Genomic DNA, 16,512 nt, shown 5'->3' with positions numbered 1-16,512 from the left:
ATCGTGACAACGGTGGCTGTTACAGCTATGAATGCAGTACATAAATAAACTGTAGCTAGAGGTGGCGTGCTGCAGGTTCAGTTGCAAACAAGCATGAATTTTTTATGAGCCAAACCTAGACTGCAGTACATATGAGAAATGATTCCTTCCCTGGGGGGTCACTGCTCCTAAACATACACCTTTTCCACAAACATTACACATGCCATGTATGACAAACACACACACACACACACACACCACACGTCGGGCATGAGAACTCCCAAAGAGAGGAGACATCAAGCCTGATGCTGTGTCAGTGAAACTGTCAAAGGATGCTGTCAGCTCTTAATTTATTATTTATTTACACTTTCCTCTAATTGATTTATTTGATCTAAATGATAGGAACTAACTTCAGCTAAATATCTAAAACAGCTAAAACAAAATCACCTTTCATTCTGCTGTAACTCATAGTAAGGAAAGTAGAACAAATTTTTCAGGGAGCATAAATGATTGTGCACAAGCAGTTAATCAGTTCCTCTGAAACTTCAACACCTGCCTCAACACAGAGTGGAATTTGAGCATCATGTGACCAGCACAGGCCAAGCGTTGATGGCCTTGTGACTAACATAGCACAGTGGTTAAAGATCACGTGACATCATATAGAGGTTGAAGATCATGTGACTAACATAGCACAGTAGTTAAAGATCATGTAACCAACATTGTATAGAAGTTGAAGATCATGTGACTAACATAGCACAGAGTTTGAAGATCACGTGACTAACGTAGCAAAAAGGTTGAGGGCGATGTGACTCTTTAAGTCTAGCATTATATCCTGTCAGAGAGATACTGATAAACAGGAATTGCAAAGTATATTACAACATTTGTGGGCCACTGTGTTTTTTAAATGAAGAGAAAATCACATTTTACACAGTGGGGTGTCAGCACACACATCTAACATCAATGCAGCTTTATATTGTGGTCTACTCATTCAATTAGCTGGGGACATAATAGCATATAGTCAACAAAACTCCTCACAGCAGTTTTTTAAGCAATTATTGCAATAATAATGTAGCCTACATTTTAGTAAATATGTTAGTGGCAACATTTGATAACATTTATCTCATAGCGTGATTCGAAATCATTCCAGCTGATTCTTTATATCCACCCGGCATACGGGAGAAGAAGAAATAAACTGCATATGCTGGTGATGATAAGGCCTGAGCACAAAGAAGTGCAGCCTACTTTTGAGGAGTGATATCTGCCTTCATGGAAGTATCGAGAAGTGTTTATAAAACATGAAATAGGTGGATAAGCATTGATAAATCTGGTGAAAAATAGACTATTTATTTTGAAATGTATGTATATACATTATATATGTATGTTATGTATATGCCTCAAGTATGTTTGTCTAATATATAGCCTAATACTTGAAATAGAGAGGAATAAACGGAAAAGACCAATGAGACACACACACGCGCATGCACGCACACCCACACACACACACACACACACACACACACACACACACACTGCAAAGTCCCTGGACGTTTCCAGGACGTACCACTACAACGTAATGCCCCTATAACGTCATCGTTTGGGCCCCACACACACACACACACATACGCTCTCGTTATTTTGTTATAACTCGGTAATGACATCCTAACACTCTTAGTTTCAATAACATTTTTTGCCCCAGCCACATTCCTAAAGCACATTTTGAAATAACAGAAGTGATCCAACGTTGCGATGTGAAGGGTCTTCGCGCTTGGACCGTTTTCTTCCGGGTTGAAGTGGCGGGCGGACGGAGGTTCGGGCTCCTTCGCCACCGACACACACCAGGCAGCGGCGCTCAGCGCTTCAGCCTGAGTCCAGTGGAAATAACATGGACCGTCCGCCCTCAATCCTCGGCTAATTTGGTCCGTAATTACCATCAACGGGACCGACTGCGCACAGCGAATGTGTTTGGTCGCCATTTCTCTCTGAAGGGGGAAAACGAAATGATATGAACGGCGGTCTATTTTCAAAGTGGTTATATTTGTTTTGAGGTACATCTCGCGATTTCGTGTTTTTTTTCCACACTGTTAACCCCAGATTTTCGGAGGGACACTGTGAGCTAGCGGTCCTGAACGCTTTTGTCACGGTTATAAGGCGAGGAGACACACTTTAATAATTGCCTTACACTCCGAATCCTAACGGCGAACAGCGCCGAGACGTCCGTTACTCCGGTGGGGTGGCGGAGGACCGGCTCCCCCGGGGCAGTAAAAGGGACATTTTCTGGTCTCCAGACCGCTTTAAGACTGTCACGGAGGAGGTAGGGCAAAAGCGGAATGCGACTTTTTCAGCCTCTGTGAGGTTTCCTGGCAAGAAGACGACCCAATTCAGAGACCACTGCCAAGGTATGTGACCATATTTACACGAATTATCTGGATATTAAGTGTGCGTTTGGCGCTGTGTGTGAACTTGTGTCCAGGGCTGGACTCACTTCACTTCAACGAGCTGCTCGGACTTACCAGCAGCATAACAGAAGCGACGACCGTGAAATTAGTCCGCAGTTACTCTTCTTTCTTTTCTTCTTTTTTTGAGAGAATGTGTCAGTGTGGTTACACAATTGTAATTTGTTTATTTTAAATTTTAAAGGAGATTTATGGTTTGGTCTCATTTTTTTCTTTTCTGAAATTGTCCACCGTGATAAGTAGGTCTGGCAATAGTATCTGTGTTAAACGTGTGGCCGTGGTTGAAAATTTTCCTTAACTGAAGTACCTTAACTGACTGACATGAGATGGAAAGGCAAGCAGTGGCCTTCGTCACTGAACGTCAAAGCCCACTGCCATCAAGGACGTCCAGCACAGCATGAACTGTTCACAAAGTTCTCCATCAGGCTTACAGCACACAACATCCTCCAGAAGCAGCCAGTTGACTGCTGCCCCATGTCTAGGTTTGATTACATTTGGACCTCGGTGGACAGATCCTCTTTGATGGCCCGATATAGTGATTGATGGTTGACTGTGTAGTGAGAAGATGCTTTTATGTGTCATTAATCACCCAAAAGCCCATTAGGAGATGAGAGTGGGAGCTGGCAGCGGATTGGCCCCTGGAGTCTACATAGGCGGCAAGCGATTGGCCCCTGGAGTCTGTAGGACCAGGACATTTGCTGTCAAGACAGGAGAAGCAGAGGGAACTGGTGTGTCGCTAGTGTGTATGAGAGGAGAGAATGGCCTGTCCATTATTTATCATCTTGGACGTGCTAGGTTTTCACCCCTTATACCGGTGGTGACGTGTGTGATTTGGAAGTAAACCTCCCGGGTGGGTGGTTTGGGCAGAACTGGCTTGCTTGGTTTGGTGCACATGTGAGCGTGTGTGTGTCTTTGAAAGTGTGAGTGTGTGTGAGTGTATTTGAGAGTGTGAGTGTGTTTGGGTGTCTTTGTGAGTGTGTGTGAGTGCAAGCGTTTTTTGTGTAATTGGCCTAGCACGCTGCAGGTAGAGGTGACCTGTGGACAATGAGCTTGGAGCAGGCTTCCCTTGAAGTCAGAGGCGGAACACGGACGCCGGGTGACAATATGACACCCACACCGACCTGTTTTGTGAAAAAAAAGAAAAGAAACCAAAGGCACTGCTGATTATCCACCATGGTTCCTGGATCAGGCAGACTATTGGCACCGTACTGGGAGGTTTTGATGGAGCATGGTGTCGAAAATTTGGAAAGATGGCTGCACTGAAACACAGGCACTGTCTGAAGGAAATGAATCATATTCCAAAGAACAGAACCATAAAAGCACACTGTTTCCCCTCCCTTAGCAGCAGTCCAGCAGATGTTACGTCAACACATTGTTTGGTGTGTGTGTGTGTGTGTGTGTGTGTGTGTGTGTGCGCGCGTGTGTTTTTGGCTGACCGTGTGGATGTGTCTGTGTGCACAGAGCGAGTGTGTGTTGAGTGGGAGTGTGTTTCTGCGTGTGCTGCTGCAGTGTGAGATGATCTGCACCCAGGGTGCGTGGCTGTGGTTTTGGGAGTGACCCTTGATGGCATTGGGAAGAACAGCTCCCTCCTAAAGCCCTGCGGCCCTCGCTGCTGCCCTGGGATCTGTCAGGACGGAGGCATCTGGGATGGAGCGCTCTGCAGCACATGGGCGTGGACAGCGTTCCCGCCGGCACCTGGCACCCCGGAGCACAGCAGTGGAATTGTTTCCATCAGGCCTCCCGGATGACTCTTTCCTCAACGTACTGTTACGGAGAGAGCCTGGAATATGATTAGGAGACTCGGCGGACAGCCCAGTCGGCAGTATGGAGAGCAGAGGAGAGTGCAGCGGGGAGGTCCATGCAGGGAGTGTGCTGAACATGAGACGCGTGAGTGGAAGAAGCAGTAGCTGCTAGTCAACCATGGTTGAAGCCGTTCCAGGAAGGTGATGAAGGTGGGGATGAGTGTCAGAATACTGAAGGTGGGGGTCAGTTCCACAGTAATGAAGGTGGGGATGAATGCCTACTGAAGGTGGGGATGAGTGCCACAGTACTGAATGTGGAGGTCAGTGCCACAGTACTGAAGGTGGGGGTCAGTGCCACAGTACTGAATGTGGAGGTCAGTGCCACAGTACTGAAGGTGGGGGTCAGTGCCACAGTACTGAATGTGGAGGTCAGTGCCACAGTACTGAATGTGGAGGTCAGTGCCACAGTACTGAATGTGGAGGTCAGTGCCACAGTACTGAATGTGGAGGTCAGTGCCACAGTACTGAATGTGGAGGTCAGTGCCACAGTACTGAAGGTGGGGGTCAGTGCCACAGTACTGAAGGTGGGGGTCAGTGCCACAGTACTGAAGGTGGGGGTCAGTGCCACAGTACTGAAGGTGGGGGTCAGTGCCACAGTACTGAAGGTGGGGATGAGTGCCACAGTACTGAAGGTGGGGGTCAGTGCCACAGTACTGAAGGTGGGGTTCAGTGCCACAGTACTGAAGGTGGGGATCAGTGCTCCACAGTCTTCCATACAGACACCACTCCATGCTTTCATGCATCTCAGTGGAATTCTGGGATATTTTTGAGCTTTGCCTTCATTTTAAAATTGGTCAGATGCTCATTTGGGTTAACAAGGGCCTTCCAGACTGACTGCTCCACATACCATTCTTAAATCTCTTTCTCGTGAAGCTTTTTTTAAACATTTCGAAGCAGACGGTGGAGTTGTTGAAACTAAGAAGCGTGTGAGAGGCAGCTCTTCTGCTTCTGCTGTAGTATCTGTCATCCCAACGTGTTGCGCTTCCTCTGTAGAAACAGGAAGTCGTATCGGTTAACACATGACCACTGCTGCTGGGGCTCCATTGTGTCTGTGGGGTCGAACAAAGTGTCACTCTGTCACTGATCAGTAAAGCAAGACAGCAAGAAACAAGTTGAGAGGGTTGGCTCGGTTCTGAATAATGACTGTCATGCCGTCACGCCTCAGAGGCCCAGGGTGAACAGAGGCTCAGTAATAGTACTGTTCAAGGACACGTGTGTTTTAACATAGGATAAAATCATGTCTGTTTCAGGCTTTTAGTGAGCAAAGTGAGGCATGTGTTTTGACCATAAAAAGGAAACAATACAGCTAATAAGGCTATTATTATTTTGTTCTTGAGAGAGGAAATTGAGCCGTAACTGGATTAGTAGTGAAGGCTCGCATCCGTAGAGATGCGTATCTGCAGAAGTCACTGTGGCAAAAAAATCTCCCCCTGTCTCTTCTGAACCAGGCTGTTTGTCCCTGTTCCCCCCTCCTGTCTCTAATGGAAATGTTGACAGGCGTCTTTGCCTCCTCGCCGCTCCCTGCCGCTGTGCTCTGTAATTAAATTAAAGCTCATCAGTGTTGATCAGATCTGGAGCGTGCAGTGCCGTGCATGTGCGCCGTGCCCGCTCGCCGTGCCCGCTCGCCGTGCACGTGCGCCGTGCCCGCTCGCCGTGCACGTGCGCCGTGCCCGCTCGCCGTGCACGCTCGTCTCACACAGCCCTGGGATGTCATCGTTCTCTTTCTGTCTTTCTGTCCTGACGCCCTTGGGTGGGGGGGCGGGGTGTGGGGGCGGGGGGGCGTGCGCGAAACCTGGACAACGCTGCCATGTTCTCAAGGTCACTCGACTTCAAAGGCAGCCTGGATGCCGTAGCGTTCTCAGAAGCGCCGGTTCGGGATCTCAGCCTGACTGGTATCGCCGTCTCCCTCTCAGCACGTCCCTTCCGCCCCGTCCCACTCCCCGTGACTACCTCTTTCATGCCGCCCCACATTACATGAAGAATAATTGAGCCTTCAAGTGTGACAGAGCTAAATGCTGAATGCTAATTATCTGATAAGTGTCACTGGAGACATTGATTTACAAGTGTGGTGTGTAATAGATATGCACATGAAAATAATAAGGGCGAGCTAAGTATTGAACCGTTGGCTTTTACAGCGCAAACTGACAGGGTGATGTATGCAGCCCGACGAATGTTCTTGTATTAAGAAGCAGAATGTAAGAACATTGAACACAATGACTCCTCATATCACTAATTTGATCTAGACTTAGTCGTGACTGAAGCGTCTGCTCCTGGCCTGCCGTCTTCCTCCACAGAAGTCGTTTAGACTGTTCTATGAAGTATGACCTTATCGGTTTGGGTTGATGGCGGCTTCAGGCTGTTTTGTTTATGTATATGTAATACTGCTTTATGTATGAGACGACAGAGAGGCGGAATGAAACCGGAGCAGTTGGAATGAGCATATTGAAGTGTTTCGCCAGCATTAGCATATGACATTGTGAATGGCGCCGTAAAGCACATGGGGAGGTCTTCTGTGGGGAAGCCACGCTATAAGTGCGACATCACGGCTGTTTTTACGTACGTGCGAGAGAGTGTGTAGTCACGTGTGTGCACGCGCACTCGTGCGTGTGTACGTGAGGGAGATTTAGAGTTAGTTTGACAGAGCTCTTGGCATTCTCTCGTTACGGATGGTGTTTGGTGGAAATGGGTCATTCCTAGCCGACAGGGAACAGACCCAGCCTTGTGTAAAGGAACAGCGCCAGGACCCAGCCAACCCAGTAACAGCCAGTGAAACACAATCCCACTAGCTAACAGGCCTCAATCCCCCACCTCCGCTACAACGCCATGGAGGAGACATCTCTCAGATCAGCTATATGACCCCAGCCCCAAATCCACACATCACTGCACGACCCCGCATTAGGCCAGATATCCCGACAGTGGTCAGGTATTAACTGTGGAGCAGAAGCACTAGCTGCTAAAAGCTAACTAGGAAGCTGGGACATCTCAGCTATCTTTCATTAGATATTGCCTTATGCTTTGTGCTAATCATTAACAGGATAAAGAAAGGGAATCAGTCTTAAATGGAGAAGCTTTGAAAAATAAATAGGCCTAATCCCAAATCCTGAAGGACTAATCCTGACGGTAGGTTTAGCAGGGGTGGGGTGGGGTGGGAGGGATGGTTCTGAAAACGTAACTCAGTGCACTGTGTTGGCAGACGAGTCTCCCGGGGAACGACTGAAGTTCACAGTCTCCTGGCGAGGACTTCTCAGGCTTTCTTCTGTCTTCTCTTTGGACAGATATGTTCCTCTGAAGAGGCCACATATGATGCCGTGTACATTACTGATGTATGATGGTGTCCGTGGCATACTAATGTCTCAGTTAAAGTCAGAGACGAGATTTTCCCTCCATGGTGGACCAGAATTAGAGGTGCCATGATACAAACTTACACTTGGACATTGCCTCATATTTATAGATATCATGCATAGATATGACATATATATATAAATGAAATGAATATTTTTTTCCCCTCATTCCTGAATGCAGCTGGAATTCCACAACAACTTAATATTGACCTTATAATGCTTCTCCTTGTGAGTGTGTGGTGTGAGTTGTAGTCAGAGATGCTCACAAGTCATTTTTTGCAAGTCCAAGTCAAGTCTCAAGTCTTTGACCTCAAGTCCAAGTCAAGTCTCAAGTCTTTGACCTCAAGTCCAAGTCAAGTCTCAAGTCTTTGTTCTCAAGTCCAAGTCAAGTCCCAAATATTTGAGTGACACTGTAGTCATAGGCGGAGCCAAAGCAGGGGGTGGCACTGGACCCCCCTGAATTCTGATTGGCCACCCCAAGTGCCCCCCAGATGACTGACATGTCACCGCATCGAACATCTTGTTGAGAGCCTGTTGCGTTTTGTAATCGGTAATAATACTCAATGCTCAATTTCATTTAGCACATGCAAGCAGCAGGCACGACGGAGAATTTTTTTCAAACGAACGTGTTGTGACAAATTCCAAGTCCCCTCGTTTGCACACGCATAAAGACGCTACAGATGATATTCGGGAGTTGCAGTGACTAACTTAGTTCATTGAGCACACTTGTTTTGTCCTAACTAGATATTTAGACGTAATACTGCGATGTCGTGGTCAGAGGTGAACTTCGGTATAGCCAGTGTGTATTTTATTTTAAATAATCAACACCCTTGAGCCAGTGTGTCTTTGGACATAGATAATGCCATTTGCTGTGATGGATAATTAAAGTCTAGCTCTTATTTATGTATAAATCGACAATATAATCTGTAGCGTCTTTATGCAGATAAACGAGGGTTGTCGGAATGCCCCACAACACCAGCTCTAAGCAAAAACTGTCGCACGTGAAATGCTACAGGTTCAGAAACTGATCAAGTTCAGTTCAGTTAAATGTCTTCAGTTCAGTAGATATATGCGGCTTTTAGCCCGGTGCAGCTTATAAAACATTTTCCATTTTTTTAAAACTTTGTAGGTGCAGGTAATATTATGAATGAATTATATTATAATTTTACATATTGCAAATAAATAAATAGTAAAAAAAAGACCATTTTCTAGGAAAAATAATATACTACACATTACATCAACAGTGGTTTCTTTGCCCCGACTTAAGTTTGTGTAACCGTATCAGTGATGTAAGTTACTGAAAATATGTACTCAAGTGCAATAAATTATTTCAAAAACAGTCACTCACTGATCGAGGGAATGCTGAAAGCAACTTTCCTATTTCGTATATTTGGACTGAACTGAACACATTTAACTGCCAGATATGCCAGAAGTAGCACATCTGTGTTTTTACTTTGACATGTTGTACATTTTGCACATTGTTAAAAAAACTGCAAATTTCATACACAAATCTGATCTCCTGCGTGCTTAAGATGTACTTGATATGAAAAGTATAACATTTACAGATTTTGGTTGCAAATGAATGCTTTTCTTAAATATACATTGTCATAGTCTATGGACCCCCTAAAATAGCTTTGGCCACCCTCTGGCCACCCCAAGGATAAAAGTCTAGCTCCGCCACTGACTGTAGTCGCAAATCACTGTATAGTTGTAATGGTCTGTTATGACACTTCTGATGTATAATAGCTTAAACTGGTAAATGAAGAAATACAATTTTTAAAAGTGCGCATGCACACACAAATGTTTTCCAGATAAATTTTGTATCCGTATTTTTCTCCAAAAAGTATTTTTCTTACAAAACTGACATTTTTCTGGATACAATATTCTTTTCTTTCAGTTGAACATCTGCTATATTTTGTTCTAAAAGATAAAGGAGGGCTGTGAAATAAAAAAAATCACATATATATGAAAGGTCTGCATATAAAGAAAATAGCAACCAAATTAGTGATTATAAAATAAAAATTAAAAACAGAATTCAAATTTTACAATAATAATGATTCTGACATAAAAAGCCCTGCAGCAACAACTATTTGTCTCCTAAAGAACTGGATCAAACACAATCTATTTGAACTTCAAGGTGTCTTTCAGTGTCTAATACAAGGAAACTTTTTATGCAACTAACGCATTACATTTTTAAAAGATCAGGATTGACAGGGTACTTGCACCTAGCCTGGCTCGGTGAGGGCGCATTATGAGGCCTCCATGACTGAACACCCTCTCTACTGATGCACTGTTGGCAAGTCAATACCAATATTGCAATATTGCTAATAACCTTTCAGCCAGCGACTAACCTTTCCGGGTGGGTTTTCAGGTGGCGAATAAAATTAGATGTGGTGGAACCAGCGTCCAGTATTTTTATGCCACACACGCTGCAGTTTGCTGCTCTTCTATTTGCTACTTGTACTTGTTTTGTACCCAAAACTTATTATGAATCGAGCGTCCTCACCAGCGCCGCCATGATCGCGATGTTTTGCGGCGAGCGCAGGGCCAGGTACGCGTGTGCGGAGTCGCGCGCAACGGTCACTTGCGAAATACTTGACGCGTCGCGACCGGCGTGAGGGTCCGCGCTCCGAGAATGTTACGTCAGCGGGAAGTAAAAAGCATACAGACAGGCGGAGGAAAGGTTGTCAAATGAAACACAAAAGAACATTACAAATAAAAGATTGTTCACGAGTCTCAAATCACGAGTCCAAGTCGAGTCGCAAGTCTTTTGAATGCAAGTCTAAGTCGAGTCTGAAGTCACTGTATATGCGACTTAAGTGCGACTCGAGTCCGAGTCCCAAACTCGAGTCCCCATCTCTGGTTGTAGTGACGTGCTCAAACGAACCAGGCTGTTGTCATGTTACGTGCTCAAACTAACCAGGCTGTTATCACATTACCTGCTCAAACTAACCAGGCTGTTATCACATTACATGCTCAAACTAACCAGACTGTTATCACGTGACCTGCTGAAAAGCACCACTGTGCTATTTTCAGGACTGTGATGGTATGGGATCGATTTCCTAATATAAATAATAAAAATACATTCTAATTTAGCATTTTTACTGATATCGGCCCTGTTGGTTCACCTCTGGTTTAAATGTAATCAGCTGAATATTACTATAGAGTGTAGCATGTAGACTGTATATAGAGTGGAGAATATGTGAGTGTAGTATATGGAGTGGAGTATGTGTAGGTGTAGTATATGGAGTGGAGTATGTGTAGGTGTTAGGGATGCAAATTATCGATTAATTCATTAATCGTTAGTTGACTGATCTTATCGATCGACTTTCGATTAATCGATAAGCGGCGTTTTTCACCTGAATTTCAGTGTTTCAATAGGGCTTTTAAAAATATCAGCTAAATATACTGCTCAAAAAAATTAAGGGAACACTAAAATAACACATCCTAGATCTCAATTAATAAAAATCTTTGAAATCAGTTGAAAATCTCTCATTTCTACCTGTTGTCTGTTCCATTTGCACAAGAGCAGTTGAAATGGATTCACAATCAGTGTTGCTTCCTATCTGAACACGAAGTGTGGATGACTTGGAGTTACATTGTGTTGTTTAAGTGTTCCCTTTATTTTTTTGAGCAGTGTAGTTAAAACACTTTGTTCAAAAAGTATATATTATATTATGATAATTATATTGTATTATATTATTGTAACGCGAACCCCCAGGGAACAGGGGACTCGCGGGGTTTTTGTAGGAGATGAACCCAGGGGCAAAGCCCAAAAGAAAACACGATGAACTGAGACCTCCGCCACTAAGCGGGAAAAGCAGGAAACAAAAAACTGAGTGAAAAACTCAGAAAACGAGAACAAAAAACACACGGAGGAAACCACTCGACGTGTCGTGACAAAAGGAGCACAAACGAACAAAGTAAAAACAAGCCAGGGAAGGGAGCTGGCTGAAAACAAAAGCACACGGAGGAAACCACTCGACGTGTCGTAACAAAAAGGAGCACAAACAAACAAAATAAATACAAGCCAGGGAAGGGAGCTGGCTGAAAACAAAAGGCACAAAAAACTAAAATTTAGAGAAGAAAACAGCTTGGGGAAAACTTGAGAAAGGCCAGTAAGGGCGCAGGAGAGGATACCTCGAAAAACAGTAGAGAGAGTGAGAGAGAGAGACGACTGCTCAAACCGGGTAACAGGCTGGCTGCAAGAGCGAGAGGCAACAAACAACTCAGCAGTGAGGCACTGCAACCGTGCCCATTAAATAGGGGAAGGCACAGCTGCAGGTCCTCACCGCTGATTGTGTCTCCCACGAGTATTAGCTCGTGGGTTCCCTCTGGTGGTGACAGGAGGGATGGTCCTGGTCCCAGCCCTGACAATTATATATTGCTCAAGTAATTATGCATGAGGAAATTATGGTATAACAAAATACATTCTTTCATTTTAAAAAAGGAATAAATTAAGGACTGGCTCAGTTCAATTTGAAACATTAGACATTTAAAAAAATGTTTAAAAAAAAAAAGAAATTAAATAGAGAGCCAAACAGAATATTATTGAGCCCATGTTTGGACAATGTTTCTAGCTTTGTAGTGAACACATGCTGTAACGCGACCGGAGAGTGCCCAAGTTTCCACAACATCATTGAGCTTGTCAGTTAAACTGTCAGCGGTGTGTCTATCCGACATGTTCGTCGTAATCAGCACTGCAGATTTTAGCTGCCTGTTCTCGTCAGTGTAGTGGCACGTCACAGTAATGTAACTTTCTGTTGTTAGAGCCGTCCAACAATCTGTTGTAAGGGCTACAGTAGTAGCAGTAGATAGCTTTGTTTTTAGCTCACTCGTATTTTTTTGTAGCGAGCTTCGAAAACGCTCGCCTTCCCAGTGTAGCTGTGATTTTAGGTTGACCAGGTGCACTGGTGATATGCAGGACAGCTGCATGCATGGTGTTCAAATGATAATTGAGTGAGCTAGTGGAACTGTTGTACTTCAATACCGCATTACACACAGAACATTTGACTTCTTTGCCTAAATTAACAATGTTGAAATTGTAGCGACTACTACTCCTCGCAGCGAATTCCCTAACAGACAGGCACTTGGCCCTTTAAGTGATACTGGGAGAGCGGCGCCTGCGCGCGCCAGGGGAGGGGAAGAGAACAGTGTTATTGTTTGAGTTGCGTGGAAAATAAAGTTTCCCTCCTTGGGATTTTCTGGATTACGCAGTTTCTGCCTCGTTTCCCGAACACGCTTCAAAATGGTCCCACACCGTACTCTTTTCGCCCGCTTCATTTTGTTTTCCACTCTGGTCTTTCGCGACACGTGTTCACCTCTCGTACGCTCTGTTCAAGTTAATACAGGAGCGCTCTCTAATGATTAATCGTGATTAATACATTTTGATCGAGTAACGTCTTAATCGACAATTAATCGAAAGTCGATTAATCATTTGCATCCCTAGTAGGTGTAGTATATGGAGTGGTGTATGTGTAGGTGTAGTATATGGAGTGGTGTATGTGTAGGTGTAGTATATGGAGTGGAGTATGTGTAGGTGTAGTATATGGAGTGGAGTATTAGGGATGCACCGAAAATTCGGCCACCGAAAATTTTCGGCCGAAATGGCTTAAATTTGCATTTTCGGTTTTCGGCCGAAATACTTTCATCACCGAAACAACACGGCCGAAACAATGTGTTGTGATGACGCAAGCAAAAATCGCCTGCACGTGTTTATTTGGATAAAGCTAGCAAAAACGTTTTCCAGTGATGGCGCCAAGGCAAAGGACATTACACCAAAAATTATGGAACTCGTTGCCTTAGACGACCAGCCGTTCTCTGTCGTAGGGATTTCGTAGGCTAATAGAGCACATTGAGCCCCGTTATGTTTTGCCGAGCAGACGACATTTCTCAGAAGTGTGTTTACCTAAGCTGTTTAATGTTGTTGCAACTCACGTCACGTTTTTATGAGAGAATTTATATTTATCTTTCAGGCCAGTCAGTTATAATTAAATTTAACTCGTATAAAATACATATATTTATCCTCTCAGATAAATTTAACTCGCTTGCAGACCGTTTTTAATTAGTGGTCGGCCGTTGTCAGCGGTATCGCCGTTAACGGCCCACCACTAATTTTACTTTATAATATGCATTACTGTAATGTCAGTGCTAAATAAATATTTTCAAATCAAATTTTGTAGTTGATTTATTCTTTGAATAGCAATGCCTTGATTTTAGTGAGGTTAGCCATAAATCCAATGTTACTAATAATTGGCATAATGTATTTCGGTGTTTCGGTTTTCGGCTTTCGGTTTCGGCTAAGAATTTTCATTTCGGTGCATCCCTATGGAGTATGTGTAGGTGTAGTATATGGAGTGGAGTATGTGTAGGTGTAGTATATGGAGTGGAGTATGTGTAGTATTTGGGAATGCCACATTTCCAAGGGTCATTTCTCTGCAGTGCTTGGCAGTTTGACTAAAATGGCTAGTGTGTGTGTGTGTGTGTGTGTGTGTGTGTGTGTGTGTGTGTGTGTGAGAGAGAGAATGGGACGCTGTAGGTTCAGTAAAATGAGGTTACCTCACAATTTTCATATCAACTCAGCCCAGCTACTCAGACTGCTTCAAACTACTGGAGTCCTTAAAGTTGCAATTGGTAAAATCACCCAGTGTGGCTTCCTTTTGAAATCAGTTTATTTACAGTCTGTGGAGTGAGAGAAGTTCGTTTTAATCTCTCCTGATCAGGGGCCGTCGTTTTATGGCCCATGTGAAGTGTTAGAGGACGTGTTCCTCACTCTGGCCCAGACCTTCCAGCTCCCACCACACAGGTGGTGCGGTATTCCGTCAGCCCTCAGACAACCTGGGGAAGTGTGTCTGCTTAGTGCATGTGTTTATCTGTGTGATGTGTGTGTGTGTGTATGTGGCATATATACATGTATGTGTGACAAACTACTACATAGGAATTTAATTGCAACATCTTGCAATTATCCATTGCAACCTCTCACCATGTGTTACAGTTAAAAATTGCCCTGCAATATGTTGTTGAATTCTGTGATCTCAGTATTGCGAAGGCTAATCTCATGATGCAGATGCCCATACGCTGCATTGTGCAGCCTGTCTGTGCGAGTGTGTGCGAGTGTGAGCGAGTGTGAGAGGCTGTGTGAACAGCACTGTCCTGCTGCTCTGTCTTATTTAGACTCACACACAGTTGGTCCTCTCTAAGGCAGTAGGGGGTTCTGACAGCTTGCCCTCCTCTTGAGAGATTCTCTCAATTTCACTGTTTTTCTATGTGTGTGTGTGTTTGTGTGTATGTATGTAAGTATGAGTGAGAGTGAGTGTGCATGCATATGCACGAGGACCTTGTGTGTGCCAGTGTGCATGCATTTGAAGTGTGTGTGCGCGCGTGTGTGAGAGAGAGAGAGAGAGAGAGAGAGAGAGAGAGAGAGAGAGAGAGAGAGAATGTGTGGGGGTGTGTGTAGGGTTGGCAGATGCTTGTGTGTCTAACACAGTGCTGCCTGGTGGGTAGTGCCACGCTGAAGTATTTGCACATGCTGTGATCCTGATTGATTCTCTCTCTCTCTCTCTTTCTCTTTCTCTCTCTCTCTCTCTCTCCCCTCACTGTCTTGCTGTCTCACTCTCTTACCATCTCGATCTGTCTTACTGTCTGTCTCCCTTCTTGTCTCTCCTTCTCTTTCTGTTTTTCTATTTTGTGTCACTCCCCCTCTGTCTCTCTTCTGCACTTTCACCACCTTTATTCTTCTTTGCTATTATTTAACATATTGTGTTTGCACATGTATTTAAAAATCAGACCTTCACATGATATGTGACCAATTTTATTACCTGTGTGTAAACATATTCTGTTCTATGAAGTTTATACTAGAACACAAACATCTCCTACCAAACTCGTCCTCTTACATATGTCCTGCACGTGGGTGTGTTTGCCCATCTTTGACATGTCGAAAACTGTTGCCATGTTTGACTTGCTAATTGTGAGCTGTGCTCTAGAACAGATCTACTGAAAATGGGCTGTCCCTATAGAATGGAGATGCTAAATGTGGGCAGTGCTCTAGAATAGATCTACTGAAAGTGGGCTGTCCCTCTAAAACGGAGATGCTAAAAGAGGGCAGTGCTCTAGAATAGATCTACTGAAAGTGGGCTGTCCCTCTAAAATGGCGATGCTAAAAGAGGGCAGTGCTCTAGAATAGATCTACTGAAAGTGGGCTGTCCCTCTAAAGTAGAGTTACTAAAAGAGGGAAGTGCTCTAGAATAGATCTACTGAAAGTGGGCTGTCCCTCTAAAATAGAGATGCTAAAAGAGGGCAGTGCTCTAGAATAGATCTACTGAAAGTGGGCTGTCCCTCTAAAGTAGTTACTAAAAGAGGGCAGTGCTCTAGAATAGATCTACTGAAAGTGGGCTGTCCCTCTAAAGTAGTTACTAAAAGAGGGCAGTGCTCTAGAATAGATCTACTGAAAGTGGGCTGTCCCTCTAAAGTAGTTACTAAAAGAGGGCAGTGCTCTAGAATAGATCTACTGAAAGTGGGCTGTCCCTCTAAAGTAGAGTTACTAAAAGAGGGCAGTGCTCTAGAATAGATCTACTGAAAGTGGGCTGTCCTTCTAAAGTAGAGTTACTAAAAGAGGGCAGTGCTCTAGAATAGATCTACTGAAAGTGGGCTGTCCCTCAAAAGTAGAGTTACTAAAAGAGGGCAGTGCTCTAGAGATACTGAGAGTGGGAAGTTCTGTAGCACTACTGAAAGTGGGCTGTCAACGGGCTGTCATCCAGACATCTGTAGAGACCAATATCTCTCTCTGCAGGGCATTTATGTGCAGATTTATCTACTGAACCCTATGCTAGACACCTAGCCATGGTTATAGATGTTAGGGCTCCCTTTACCCCTGTGATTCTGTTGATCTGTCCATTGAGATGATTTTAACAATGTGAGCTTCGATTCATTTGACTCAAA

The 16,512-nt window shown here is 44.3% G+C and overlaps 1 protein-coding gene across 1 annotated transcript in view; it reads left to right on the top strand.

Moving 5' to 3' along the window:
- The first annotated feature begins 1,634 nt into the window (after positions 1–1,634).
- galnt1 (UDP-N-acetyl-alpha-D-galactosamine:polypeptide N-acetylgalactosaminyltransferase 1) overlaps positions 1,635–16,512 on the top strand; it is an 88,551-nt gene continuing 73,673 nt past the window's right edge. Inside the window, exon 1 of the mRNA XM_077013174.1 lies at positions 1,635–2,375. The gene's annotated coding sequence lies outside the window, so the exon portion shown is untranslated. The remainder of the gene's footprint in view (positions 2,376–16,512) is intronic.

Source organism: Brachyhypopomus gauderio, chromosome 7, assembly GCF_052324685.1.
Source record: "Brachyhypopomus gauderio isolate BG-103 chromosome 7, BGAUD_0.2, whole genome shotgun sequence".
NCBI lineage: Eukaryota > Metazoa > Chordata > Actinopteri > Gymnotiformes > Hypopomidae > Brachyhypopomus > Brachyhypopomus gauderio.
Note: the sequence above shows the minus strand (reverse complement) of the source record. Positions and strands in the feature narration are given on the sequence as shown.